General features: G+C 39.0%; 1 protein-coding gene and 1 non-coding gene across 3 annotated transcripts in view; both read left to right on the top strand.

Moving 5' to 3' along the window:
- Positions 1-14,327, top strand: part of UBE2K (ubiquitin conjugating enzyme E2 K) — a 70,920-nt gene that overhangs the window by 11,264 nt on the left and 45,329 nt on the right. The window lies entirely within an intron of this gene.
- On the top strand, positions 3,928-4,076 carry LOC121101587. Its single transcript, XR_005833576.1, has one exon. It is a non-coding gene; the product is annotated as a U12 minor spliceosomal RNA (small nuclear RNA).

Raw genomic sequence — 14,327 nt, 5'->3', positions numbered from 1 at the left:
ATATATATATATATATATATATATATATATATATATATATATATATCTTGGTAATTGTACATATGTCTTTCTGCTCCGGCCAGATATCATTGAGCTCTTTGAGGATACTTATTCATCTTTTTTCCTTCATCTTTTATAGTGCCTGGAATTGGTAGGCTTAGTAACATTTACAGTAAGTCAAAAAATTTTTGATAGACATCTTTTTTTTTGGAGTTGCTGCTGAAAGTGCATAAACCTTTGCATAGCTGTTAGGGCAGGCCTTTTATTCTGTTAATTATTTTCTTTTTATTTATTTGTTTGTTTGACAGAGAGAGACAGCCAGCGAGAGAGGGAACACAAGCAGGGGGAGTGGGAGAGGAAGAAGCAGGCTCCCAGCAGAGGAGCCTGATGTGGGGCTTGATCCCAGAGCACCGGGATCACGCTGTGAGCCGAAGGCAGACGCTTAACGACTGCGCCACTCAGGCGCCCCACTGTTAATTATTTTCAACATTTTTGGGATTATATATTTTTCTAGTGATTACAAATGCAGGGCTAGTATATGTAGCTTTCTTTCTCAAGTGACTGTGGGTACTTTACTTTTAGGTTTCTTTGTTTTGTTTTTGTGGGGTTTTTTGTTTATTTTTGTTTAATTAGAGAGAGAGAGCAAGAGAGAGATCGAGACCGAGAACGTGAGCAGGGTGGAGGAACAGAGGGAGAAGCAGACTCCCCACTGAACAGGGAGCCTGATGTGGGGCTCTATCCTAGGACTCTAGGATCTTGAGTCCTGGGACTCAACCTGACTGAGCCACCCAGGTGCCCCAAGGTTTCTTAGTTTTATGTGAACTATCCTATTTGGGATTGGCATAAAGTGTGGGTTGTCTGATACTATGGTTTTTCAGCAGTGATAATACATTTTGCTTCATTTTTCTTAAATCCTTCTTAGTAGTTTCTTTTTTTTTCTTTTTAAATAGAATATATTGAAGTTTATGCCTCTATTGAACATTTGGTTATTTCCAGTTTTTGCTGGTGCATGTGTGTAAGAATTTTAGGTGTGTATCTGAGAGTGGTATTACTAGGCCGTTGGGTGTTTGGATGAGATATTAAGTGTTTGGATGAGATATTAGGTGGTTATATGTGTCAAACATTATTTTTATCTGTAGGCTTGGTCATACTTTGATTATATCCTTTGGTGTTTACTTAGGTGCTTTGTCTGCTCTTAGGAACTGTGAGTGTGAGTCATTGAAGGAAGAGACTTATCTTATATTTTCAGTTCTCCATTGCTGAGCTCATTGCCAGGTAAGCAGGAGGCTGTTGTTTTCCCAAATGAGTTTAAGGATTTTTTTTAAGCACCAGGGAACTTATCCCCAACCATTATGAAAGTATAACTGCTTATCCTGCTTCTGAGACTAGGGACTTTATAATATGTTGATAAAGGTAGCCCATAGATGAGGTTGGGTTTCTGTTCAGTGTTAAGTGTTGGTAATTTGGTTAGTTTGTGATTTGGGGTGTTATAATGTCAAAGCCAAAAGCTGGGAAATAAGATGGTGGGAAGGCAATTTTTTTTTTTATTTATTCTGTAGTTTTCTCTGTTAAAGATCTCAGGGGGCATCTATTCTGTATTATGTATGACATCATCTGTATCACCATGGATTAACTTTTTAGTTTAAGTCTACATTTTTCTTCATTTTATTCAACAAGTATTTATTGAATGCCATCTGTGTTGTTAATAAAACATAGTCCAGGGCACCTGGACTGGGTGACTCAGTCTGGGTGGTTCAGTCAGTAACGCCTCTGCCTTCAGCTCAGGTTATGATCCCAAGGTCCTGGGATTGAGCCCCGCATTGGGCTCCCTGCTCAGCAGGAGTCTGCTTCTCCCTTTGCCCCTCCCCCTCCCCCTGCTCATGCTTGTGTGCGCGCGCGTGCTCTCTCTCTCTCTCTCTCTCTGAAAGAAAGAAATAAAATAAATAAATAAATAAAATCCTTTAAAAAAAGACATAGTCCATGCTGTTATGGAGTAAATTATAGTCTAGTAAGGCAATGAAACATTGAACAATTTTATGTGTGTTTGTTGAGTTTAAGTAAGGAGAACGGTTGGGGTGGGGTAACCTAACCTCAGGAAAGAGTTCCTTGGGAATAACCCTCCAACTGATAGTTGGGAGGGTAAGTTGAAATTAACTTAGTCCTTCGTTAGGATGATCAATTCTTATATGCATACAGAAAGCACTGGTAATCATTATACAGTCAATGTAGAATTGCTTTTCCGTTTTAAATAAATAGCCAGTTTCTGTGAATACAAAAGTAACAATGTTTGCTTATTATTGAATTTTGAAAAATACATCGAGCTATAATAAAGTAAAAATTATCTGTAATCCCACCCTTGGGGATAAGTCTTTGATTTAAAATATTTTTGTTTGGGGCGCCTGGGTGGCTCCGTCGTTAAGCATCTGCCTTTGGCTCAGGTCATGATCCCGGGGTCCTGGGGCCGAGCCTGGCATCGGCATTGGGCTCCCTGCTCAGCGGGAAGCCTGCTTTTCCCTCTCCTACTCCCCCTGCTTGTGTTCCCTCTCTCTCTGTGTCTCTGTCAAATAAATAAATAAATAAAATCTTTAAAAAAATAAAATATTTTTGTTTGTCTATGAAATATTTCAAACATGTAGAGATACACCTTAATTTTGGTTATTCTGTTGTTTTTTTCTTTTTTTTAATGTACGTGTACATATATACACATGTTTAGAAGTTTTTAAAAGAGCTTTGAATATAATTCCAATCTGACTTTCAACCCAGATTTGTAATTTGTAATTTTTTCAGTGATTTGAAGCTGTCTTTCCCTACTAAACTCCCTACTTTTTTTTTTTTTTTAAAGATTTTATTTATTTGAGAGAGAGCGGGCATGCACAAGTAGGGGAAGGGGCAGAGGGAGAGGGAGAAGCAGATGCCCCACTGAGCAGGGAGCCCAATGCTCCCTGAGAAGCTCAAGAGTAAGCATCATGGGTCATCTTTATATCATCGTTACCAACAGCTCTTTTATTTATTTAACAAATATTTGAGGGCTCCCTTTATCCTAGGTACCATGATATGTGCTGAGACTATAGTGATGAGTGGGGCAAGGTAAGACAGGCAAACAAGTGATAAAAGCAACACAGAGAAATACAATATTGTATAGATGAAATTAATTGTTTTTGACTGGGTGTTCAGAAAAGGCATTTCCTAGGACTCTTGACTTAAATTGAGATCTGAATGATAAAGCTATGTCTTTAGGGGATGAAAACATTCCAGATCAGAGGAAATAGTGAATGTAAAGGCCATAAATTAGGAATAAATTTGCTGTGTTTAAGCAAGCAAAAGGTTATTGTGGTTGGAGTATTGTAGGTAAGAGGCAGTGAATGATGCAAGATGAAGTTGGAGATGTAGGCGGAAGCCAGATCACATAAAACTTCTAAGTCCAAAGTAAGGAATTTGTATTTTAAGTGACTCTGAAAGCCATTTGAGGATTTAAAGAAAACCAAAAAAAATTTTTTTAAAGATTTTATTTGTTTGAGAGAGAGAGAGCGCGCGCGCACAGTGGGGGGGAGCAGGAAGGAGAGGGAGAAGCAGGTTCACTGAGCAGGGAGCCTGATGTGGGGCTCGACCCCAGGACCCTGGGAACATGACCTGAGCCAAAGGCAGATACCTAATGACTGAGCCACCCAGGCACCCCTCAGAATTTTTGTTTTTAAAAGACCACTTTGAGGGCCCCTGGGTGGCTCAGTGGGTTGTGTCCAGCTCTTGATTTCAGCTCAGTTCATAACCTCAGGGTTGTGGATCAAACTCCTCATTGGGCTCTGCACTGGGTGTGGACCCCACTTGGGATTCTGTCTTTCCCTCTTCCCATTCCCCCTCACCCACCCCACCCCCTTGCAAGCTTTCTAGATCTCTCTTGCTTTAAGAAAACAAACAAAAAACGCTTTGATGCCTTTAACTTATGACTAAGGAAATAACAATTTGGGGTGACGCCTGATTGCTCACTGCTAATGTGAGACGTGTTTTTGAGCAGGTAAAGGTTGCCCCTAAGGTTACTCGTCTACTTTGTGGGATTGTTGGGAGTCAAGATCTTCCCGTCCCCCTTTAAAAAAAAAATACCACTTTGGCTGCTGTGTGGAGAATGAATTGAAACTGAAGATGTAAAGAAAAAGGATTTAGGAGTTAGGGGTTGAGTTTGGCTGGAGTAAAGTCAAGACTGGAGAGAAGTTTCCCAGAGTTGCTTGGTTAGGGATTTTACAGTGTTAATAAACTACTAACTTTCAATTTATCATTCTTAGGAGTTTGACCCTTGTCCTTAAACTCTCAAAATGCCTGTCAGAGGTTCAGACCACATGTCTGAATTTCAGAAAGGGTAAGGCATAACCCACATGTCCGCTGAGTTCACCCCTTTAAAGAACTTTCTGAGAAATCCCATTGAATGACTTCTGTTTTTATTTTTATTTTTTTTAATCCTGGACTGTATCATAACATCTTCTTGGTAAGGGAAACTGGGAAAAATTTTTTTAGCTGAGCACATGCTCCCCAATTAAAATCAGGGTTTCATTAAGAAGGCAAAAGGAGAAAGGAAATTGGTTAGGCATCTTGCCCTGTGGAGGTGGTGAGTGGCAGGAATGAACTAAGGAAGACTTTTTGGGAAGCCTTTCTAATAGCCTAGGCATGAGATGATTGTATTTTGGGATTATAGTTGAATAGGAGGCTGAAGAGAAGTATTTGGGATATATTTTAAAGGTAGAGTCACAAGAGCTTGTCGATGGTGCAGATGAAAGGTGAAGAACCTAGAAAAACACCTAGAACTTTGTCTTTAGCAACTAGACAGTTGGTGGTGCTATTTTCCGAGATGGGAAAGAGCGGGAGGAGCACATTGAAAGTGTCAGGGAATTTAGAGTTTTGCTCCGTTCTTGTTAGGTTAAAGCTTAGACTGGGTGACTTACGTCTAGGAGAATTTGGTTAGAAAAGGAGGGAGTCTAGGACAAAGTTCTAGTTTTTGTCATGGACCCCTAGCATCTTTTGTAGTTGAGCCTAGAAGAAACATTCAAAGATAAGGAGAGTGAACTATTAATGATATATTAGGAAAACCAGGGGAGTGTGGTGTCTTTGAAACCAAGAGAAGACAGAGTTCCAAGAGTGGTCAACTTTGTCGTGCTAAGGGAGAGAAATGACCACTGAATTTGCAGCACAGTTATCATTGGTGACCTTGACTAGAATATTTTCATTGGAATTGTGAAGATGGACGGAGTTAGTAAGAGGAAGTAAGGTGAGGAACTGGCAGCTGTAGTCAACTTTGTAAAGTTTTGCTTTGACAGAGGAGCAGAGAAGAGAGGGAGGAGCTGCAGAAGAATATGGCTTCAGAAATCTTTAAAAAAAAAATTTTTTTTAAGATTCTGTTTTAGAGAGAGAGCGTGCACACAAGTGCGGGCAGGAGAGGGACAGGCGCCCTGTGCTGAGCTCAGAACCCGACTCGGGGCTTGATCTCACAACTCTGAGATCATGACTTGAGCCAAAATCAAGACTCAGATTGCTTAACCAACTGAGCCCCCCTCCCCAGGTGCCCCTTACAAAATTTCTCATATTCTGTTATGCTTATGTGTTGATGAATGGGAGAAATTGATTATGCTAGAGAAAGGAGGAGTGATTGAATTTGCGAAGTCCTTGAGAAGAACAAGGGGGGTATTACTAGGATAAATAGAAGGATAATCTTTAATAGGAGTGGAGACACTTAGGGCAATGTTGTTTTCATTTGGGATTTGTGGTCTTCACTTGAACATGAGACCAATTAATGATAGTTGTGGGGCAGACACAGGAAGGTGGTTTTGTTTTGTTTTTTTAAGTTAATTGGGGAATGAGTTTAACTAGCAGTGGGGCTTTGCCATATGAGTACCATGAAGGAACAAAAGTATCAAGGTTAAGGAAGGGAATGATTGATAATGACGGAGAGTGGGTGATGTTTCATTAAGCCAGCTAATAGCTGGGTTTGGAGTACTAAATAGTGAACTTCATCTAAGGAGGTCGGGAATCTGAGAAACTTGAAATGGATTTCAGAGAAGGTGTGATTTTTGGTGATGACAAAATTATGTGTATGACCATGGGAATAAGAGCTTACAGTCTTTAAATATTTATTAGAAGCACAGTCTTTGTCTCCTTACTATTTTTTGAGAATTTAGAAATGTACGAAGATGATGAGTATAAGCAGCAGTCTCTCATTAGGTACAAATAGCTGTTGCTAGTAACATCCTTTTTTGGTTTTTTATTTATTTTTTATTTATTTTTTGTTTTTTAAACCAAATCAATGTCTTAGTATGTAGTATACTGCTTTGCATTTTTTTTTTTTACTCTTAATGTATTTTATATTTCCTTCCTTCCTTCCTCAGTAGGCAAGACCTGAGTTGAGATCAAGAGTCAGACATTTGGGGCGCCTGGGTGGCTCAGTCACTTAAGCGCCTGCCTTCGTTTAGGGTCATGATCCCTAGGTCCTGGGATTGAGCCCCGAATTGGGCTTTCTGCTCAGCGGGGAGCCTGCTTCTCCCTCTCCCTCTGCCTACTGCTCTACTACTTGTGCGCTCGCTCTCTCTTTCTCAAATAAATAAATAAATAAATAAAATCTTTAAAAAAAAGTGTTAGATGTTTGAGTGAACCACCTAGGCACCTGGTATATCTTATATTTTCTATGTGGTATTAAATATTCTTTTTTTTTTTTTTTTTAAAGATTTTATTTATTTGATAGAGACAGCCAGCGAGAGAGGGAATACAAGCACGGAGAGTGGGAGAGGAAGAGGCAGGCTCCCAGTGGAGGAGCCCGATGTGGGGCTCGATCCCAGAACACCGGGATCACGCCCTGAGCCGAAGGCAGATGCTTAACGACTGCGCTACCCAGGCGCCCCATATTCTTTAAAAATGTTTACTGTTTAGGGGTGTCTGGCTGGCTCAGTTGGTGGAGTGGGCAACTGTTGATCTCGGGGTTATGAGGTTGAGCCCCACATTTGGTGTAGAGATTACTTAAAATCTTTTTTTTTTTCCCCAAGATTTTATTTGTTTATTTGACTGGGAGAGAGGGAACACAAGCAAGGGAGTGGGAGAGGGAGAAACAGGCTTCCTGCTGAGCAGGGAGCCCGATGCAGGTCTCTGTCCCAGGACCCTGAGATCATGACCTGAGCCAAAGGCAGACGCTTACGACTGAGCCACCCAAGCACCCCAAGATTACTTAAAATCTTTTAAAAAATGTTTATTGTTTAATATTAAATAGCATTAAATAGTAGTATTTAATTTATAGTAGTATTTAATTTATATATTTAATATTTAGTATTACCTGACTAAACCATTCCTTTTTTTTAAGTTTTATTTATTTAAGTAATCTCTACACCTAACATGGGGCTTGAACTCAACGACCCTGAGATTAAGAGTCTTGCTCTTCTTCTTTTTTTTTTTTTTTTTAAAGATTTTTATTTATTTATTTGACAGAGAGAGACAGCCAGTGAGAGAGGGAACACAAGCAGGGGAGTGGGAGAGGAAGAAGGCTTCCAGCAGAGGAGCCTGATGTGGGGCTCGATCCCATAATGCCGGGATCACGCCCTGAGCCGAAGGCAGACGCTTAACGACTGAGCCACCCAGGCGCCCCATTTTGCTCTTCTTCTTTTTTTTTTTTTTTAAAGATTTTTTAAATTTATTTATTCGACAGAGATAGAGACAGCCAGCGAGAGAGGGAACACAAGCAGGGGGAGTGGGAGAGGAAGAAGCAGGCTCATAGCGGAAGAGCCTGATGTGGGGCTCTATCCCACAACGCCGGGACCACGCCCTGAGCCGAAGGCAGACGCTTAACCCCTGTGCCACCCAGGCGCCCCAAGAGTTTTGCTCTTCTAACTGAACCAGCCAGGCGACCCTAAACCGTTCTTTTATTGAACATTTACAAGTTGTTTCTGTTTTTCCCAGTGTGTGTGTGTGTGTGTGTGTGTGTGTGTGTGTGTGTATTGAATGGAGTATCTTTATATAACTTTTACATGAATTTATTTCCCTAAGATAGATTTCCTGGAAAAAAGTTACTGGGTCATAGTGTCTGAACTTTTCATATGCTGATGACCAAAGTGCTTCCCAGAAAGTTTGTTGTAAATTACTCTAGCACTGGCACTGCATGAGGCAGCCAGTTTCATCATATTCTCACCATTAATACAATTTTTTAAAAGTCAAACAGAAAAATCATTTGTCCAATTTTTTAAAATTTTATTCAACTTTTTATTAGAAATTTTCTTTCTTTCTCTTTCTTTCTCTTTCTTTCTCTTTCTTTCTCTTTCTTTCCCTTCCTTCCTTCCTTCCTTCCTTCCTTCCTTCCTTCCTTCCTTCCTTCCTTCACCTATCAATTTGCAAGAGAGAACATGAGCATTAGTGGGCGGAGAGGGAGAGGAAGAAGCAGACTCACCACTGAGCAGGGAGCCCGAAACGGGGTTTGATCCCAGGACCCTAGGATCATGACCTGAGTTGAAAGCAGATGCTTAACTGAGCGAGCCACCCCAGGTCCCCCTTATTAAGAAAATTTGCAAGTGGAAAGTTGAAGTATACTTATATTCCCACCACCTAGATTCAACAGTTGTTAATGTTACTGATACGAAGGTAATTCACTACCAAAATCTTGAGATTCCATCTCCTAAAAATAACATTCTTTTACATAACTCTAGTATCATTATCCTACCAAAGGGAAGGTTAATTCCTTGGTATATAATATTCATATTTCCTCTGGTTTTATAGCCTTTTTTGCCAGGGGGGGGGGAGCATGTTCTACTTAAGGTCTACAAATTGCAAATGAGTATAATTTTTAGCGTTTTAAAATTTACAGTGGTTCTCTCACATACACCCTTTTTTTCTCTTTTTGATACTGAAAATCCTGGAGATTCCTTTATGGTGGTGCTTTTTATATTTCTTGTAACCTGGGAGTTTATGTGTAAAGGTTTGACTATATTCAGGTTAAACATTTTTGGCAAGAAGACTCCTAGTGTAGTAGATATTTCATATTCAGTCATTAATAGATGTGTAATAATATCAGGTTGTCTCACTGTTAGCGATGCTAGGTCATTTGATCCTTGCCTGCATCAGTTATTTCATTGGGGGTTGTGGAAAGTTGATTTTCCTAATTGCCAACTTTACATTGCTTAGCTAATATTCTCCTCGAAAGAAAAGTTTTCCATCATCAACTGGAATGAAAATTATTATCAGAGTAAAGATTTGGTATAGTGGTCACCTCCAATGGCAATAATGGTTTTTCCCTTTCTCTTTTTTTATTATCAGTATGTGAATGTCTTGGTCACTGTAGGCTACCATAACAGAATACCATAGTCTGGGTGGCATAAACAACAGAAATTAACTTTTTCACAGTTCTAGAGTTGGGGATTTTAAGTCACAGCTTCAAAAGTAATTTGAGATCTGTCTCTGTTGTTTGAAATTCTTGTGGTTAAAATAACATTTATGCAAAATGAATTCGTGTTGGATTTATAATAGTGTTTGTGTTTAGGTGAAAGGATTACTAGTAAGTGGTAGAAGTGATGGCATATTTTCTTGTCTTTTCCCTTTTTTAAGAAAGATATAATTTTGTCTCAATTTCAGATATATATTCTTTGTCAAATTAAGGTCTGTATTTGTCAAATTAAGGCATTTCCAAATACCTTTTTAATTTCTTTAGATTTTGTTTGTTTTTAAGATTTATTTATTTTAGAGCATATGTGTTCCGGGTGGGAGGGTGGGGAGAAGGAGAGGGAAAGAGAAACTTAAGCATGTTCCTTGCTGAGCGTGGAGCCTGACTCATGACCCTGAGATCACCACTGAAGCTGAAACCAAGAGTCCTGTTCTCAACCAAATGCACCACCCTGATGCCCCTTAATATTTTATTTTTAAGTAATCTCTACACCCAACTGGGGCTCAAATTTACAACCCCAAGATCAAGAGTCTCATGCCCCACTGACTGAGCCAGCCAGGCACCCCCCAAGTACTTTTTGATAAAAGTTTTCATGGAATGAAATCATTCTTGAATTCTTGGAATAAATCCCTCTTGGTCATAGAGAATAGTACTTTAGTTTGTGATGCATGTTAACTAAGATTTTGTTTAGAGTTGTATATCTTTTTAGTGAGACCTGCCTGTATTTGTTCAGAATTGTGCTGGGTTAAGTTTGTGGGTGGTGGTCAGAGCCATGTTTGTTTTATAAAATGTGTTTATGATCATTGTACTCATTTCATTTTTTTGAATCAGTATGGGATTATTCTTTGTAAATTGGGGTATGTGTTTGAGAACCAAGTGGCTTTTTAGAGTGGTTGCTGAAAGGCATATTTTTTGTGAATTTCTTTTTTTGTCTTAATGTTCTGTTCATGTTCAAAATTTTTGTCAATTTAGGTAGTTTTTAAAAAAATCTCTTATGTAATACATTTTATTTATTATTTATGATCTAATATGTAGCAAATACAGGGTATGTTTTACTTCATTTTTTAGTTTCTTTTTCCCACCTTTATTTTACTTATTCTTTATCTTGTCTATTGAGCCCATGACTTTTCTATTTTATTTTACTTTAGTTCCATTGTTTTTCTTCTTTTGGTTTCAGTTCCTTAGTTTTGTTATTTTTTCTTTTTTGCTGTCAGTGCTTTTTAGCATTTAAAATTCCTTTGAATTTTCTTAGTAATATAGGAATTTGGAAGGTTAGAAAGTTGTTCTAAATTAAGGGTACAGGGTCTTTGTGAAAATTTTTTCAATATATTTCGATGTAGAAATATACAGAGTAAAAGTTTTCTTCTTTTTTTGGTGGGGGGGATCATTTACTAGAGAGAGAGAGTGGGGGAAGGGGGAGAGGGAGAGCGAGTCTTAAGCAGACTCGGCACTGAGCCCGCAGCTTGATCTCATGACCCAGAGAGAGCCAACTGAAAACCAAGGTTGGATGCTTAACTACGCCACCCAGGTGCCCCAGAGTAAAAGTTTTCAGTACTTACCCCTTCCTTCCTCTCCTCAGTCCTAATCCTCTCTTTCAGGGGGAACTTTCAATAACTTTTTCTATGCATTTATATGTTTAGTAAATACAGGAATTTTCAGTTTATGAACTTTCTTAAATACGAACAAGGGTACAACCACACTAAAAGTATTCTAGCTCTGTGTGTGATGATAGTTGTTGTAAAGGAAGGCTTGTGCAATATCACAAGATTTAAGAACAACAACTTTTTGTACCTCCTGCTTCCGCAGATGCATAGCTTCCCTCATCAGCATCCCCTACAAATTACCAAGGTATAGGTTACATTTGTTATAATTTATGAGCCTACACTGATACATCACAATCACCCAAAGTCCATAGTTTACCTTAAGGTTCAGTCTTGCTGGTGTTTATTTTATGGGCAATGTAATATGTAATGACATGTGTCGATCATTATATCATACAGAGTTTTTTTTCTTTCTTTTTTTAAGTTTATTTTTTAGTAGTCTCAACACCCTACGTGGGGCTTGAATTCATGACCCCAAGATCAAAAGTTGCATGCTCTTCCAACTGAGCCAACCAGGTGCCTCCCCAGAGTATTTTCTTTTTTCTTCTATTTTTTTTCACATAAAAACATTTTTATTTTTATTATTTTTTAAAATTTATTTTTATTAGCATATAATGTATTATTTGTTTCAGGGGTACAGGTCTGTGACTCATCAGTCTTACACAATTCACATTGCTCACCATAGCACATACCCTCTCAGTGTCCATCATCCAGCCACCCCATCCCTCCCACCCCCCTCCACTCCAGCAACCCTCAGTTTGCTTCCTGAGATTATGAGTCTCTTACGATTTTTCTCCTTCTCTGGTTTTGTCTTGTTTCATTTTTTCCTCTCTTCCCCTATGATCGTCTGCCTTGTTTCTCAAATTCCACATATCCGTGAGCTCATATGATAATTGTCTTTCTCTGATTGACTTATTTCACTTAGCATAATACCCTCTAGTTCCATCCACGTCCTTGCAAATGACAAGACTTCTTTTCTTTTTTGATGGTTACATAATATTCCATTTTGTGTGTGTGTGTGTGTGTGTGTGTGTGTGTACACTACATCTTCTTTCTCCATTCATCTGTTGATGGACATCTGGGCTCTTTCCATAATTTGGCTATTGTGGACATTGCTGCTATAAACATTGGGGTGCGTGTGCCCCTTTGGATCACTACATTTGTATCTTTGGGGTAAATACCCAGTAGTGCAATTGCTGGGTCATAGGGTAGCTCTATTTTCAGCTTTTTGAGGAACCTCCATAGTGTTTCCCAGAGTGGCTGCACCAGCTTGCATTCCCACCAGCAGTATAGGAGGGTTTCCCTTTCTCCGCATCCTCGCCAACATCTGTCGTTTCCTGACTTGTTAATTTTAGCCATTCTGACTGGTGTGAGGTGGTATCTTGTTGTGGTTTTGAGTTGTTATTTCCCTGATTCTGAGTGATGTTGAGTACTTTTTCATGTGTCTGTTGGCCATTTGGATGTCCTCTTTGCCTGTTTTTTGTCTGTTTTTTTTGCCTTTTTTGTTCGTTTATGTCTTCTGCCCATTTCTTGATCGGATTATTTGTTCTTTGGGTGTTGAGTTTGATAAGTTCTTTATAGATTTTGGATACTAACCCATTATCTGATAAGTCACTTGCAAATACCTTCTCGCATTCTGTCGGTTGTCTTTCGGTTTTGTTGACTGTTTCCTTTGCTATACGAAAGTTTTTTTATCTTGATGAAGTCCCCTTAGTTCATTTTTGCCCTTGCTTCCCTTGCCTTTGGCGATGTGTCTAGAAAGAAGTTGCTGTGGTTGAGGTCAAAGAGGTTGTGCCTGTGTTCTCTTCAAGGATTTTGATGGAAACCTCTCTCACCTTTAGGTCTTTCATCCATTTTGAGTGTGGTATAAGGAAATGGTCCAGTTTCATTCTTCTGCTTGTGGTTGTCCAATTTTCCCAAGACCATTTGTTGAAGAGACTGTTTTTTCCATTCGACATTCCTGCTTCGTCGAAGATTAGTTGATCATAGAGCTGAGGGTCCATTTCTGGGCTCGCTATTCTGTTCCAATGATTCGTGTGTCTGTTTTTGTGCCAGTACCATACTGTCTTGATGATTACAGCTTTGTAATAAAGCTTGAAGTCTGGAATTGTGATGCCACTAGCTTTGGCTTTCTTTTTCAACATTCCTCTGGCTATTCGGGGTCTTTTCTGGTTGCATACAAATTTTTGGATTATTTGTTCCATTTCTGTGAAAAAAGTTGATTGTATTTTCATAGGGATTGCGTTAAATATGTAGATTGCTCTGGGTAGCATAGACATTTTCACAATATTTGTTCTTCCAACCCATGAGCATGGAATGTTTTTCCATTTCTTTGTGTCTTCCTCAATTTCTTTTATGAGCATTCTGTAGTTTTCTGAGTACAGATTCTTTGCCTCTTTGGTTGGATTTATTCCTGGGTATCTTACGGTTTTGGGTGCAATTGTAAATGGGATCAACTCCTTAATTTCTCTTTCTTCTGTCTGTTGTTGGTGTATAGAAATGCAACTGATTTCTGTGCATTGACTTTATATCCTGCCACTTTACTGAATTCCTGTATGAGTTCTAGCAGTTTTGGGGTGGAGTCTTTTGGGTTTTCCACATAAAATATCATTCTCAATGGCGAAAAACTGAGAGCTTTTTCCCAGAGTATTTTCATTGCCCTAAAAATCCTCTGTTGTCATCCTGTCCATCTCCCTCCCCACCACCACCAGTGCTGACCTTTTTACTGTCTCCATAGTTTTGCTTTTCCAGAATGGCATAGAGTTGGAATTGCACAATATGTAGCCTTTATAGATTGGCTTTTTTTCACTTAGCAATAGGTATTTATGTTTCCTCTGTATCTCTTCATGGCTTTGATAGCTGTTTTTATTATATATATGTACATGTAATAAATATATATTTCATATTCCATTATCTGAATGTATCACAGTTTATACATTCATCTACTGAAGTACATCTTGGTTGCCTCCAAGTTTTGGCAGTCATGAATAAAGCTGCTATAAACATCTGTGTACAGGTTTTTGTGTGGACATAAGTTTTTAACTCCTTTGGGTAAATAACCAGAGAGTGTGATTAGTTCTGTAAGAAACCACGACTGTCTTCCAGGGTGGCTGCATAATTTTGTATTCCCTCCAGCATCAGTTGAGAATTTCTGCTGCTCCACATCCTTGCCAGCATTTCGTCCATATTTTGGGTGTTCGAATAGGTGTGTAGTGGTATCTCATTGTTTTAATTTGCATTTCCCCTGTGGCGTATGAAGCGGACCATCTTTTCATATGCTTATTTGCAATCTGTATTTCTTGTTTGGTGAGGTGTCTGTTAAGGTCTTAAGT

The sequence above is a fragment of the Ursus maritimus genome, unplaced genomic scaffold (genome assembly GCF_017311325.1).
Source record: "Ursus maritimus isolate PB19 unplaced genomic scaffold, ASM1731132v1 scaffold_8, whole genome shotgun sequence".
NCBI lineage: Eukaryota > Metazoa > Chordata > Mammalia > Carnivora > Ursidae > Ursus > Ursus maritimus.
The sequence above is the reverse complement of the archived record's forward strand: the minus strand, read 5'-3'. Positions and strand labels throughout refer to the sequence as shown.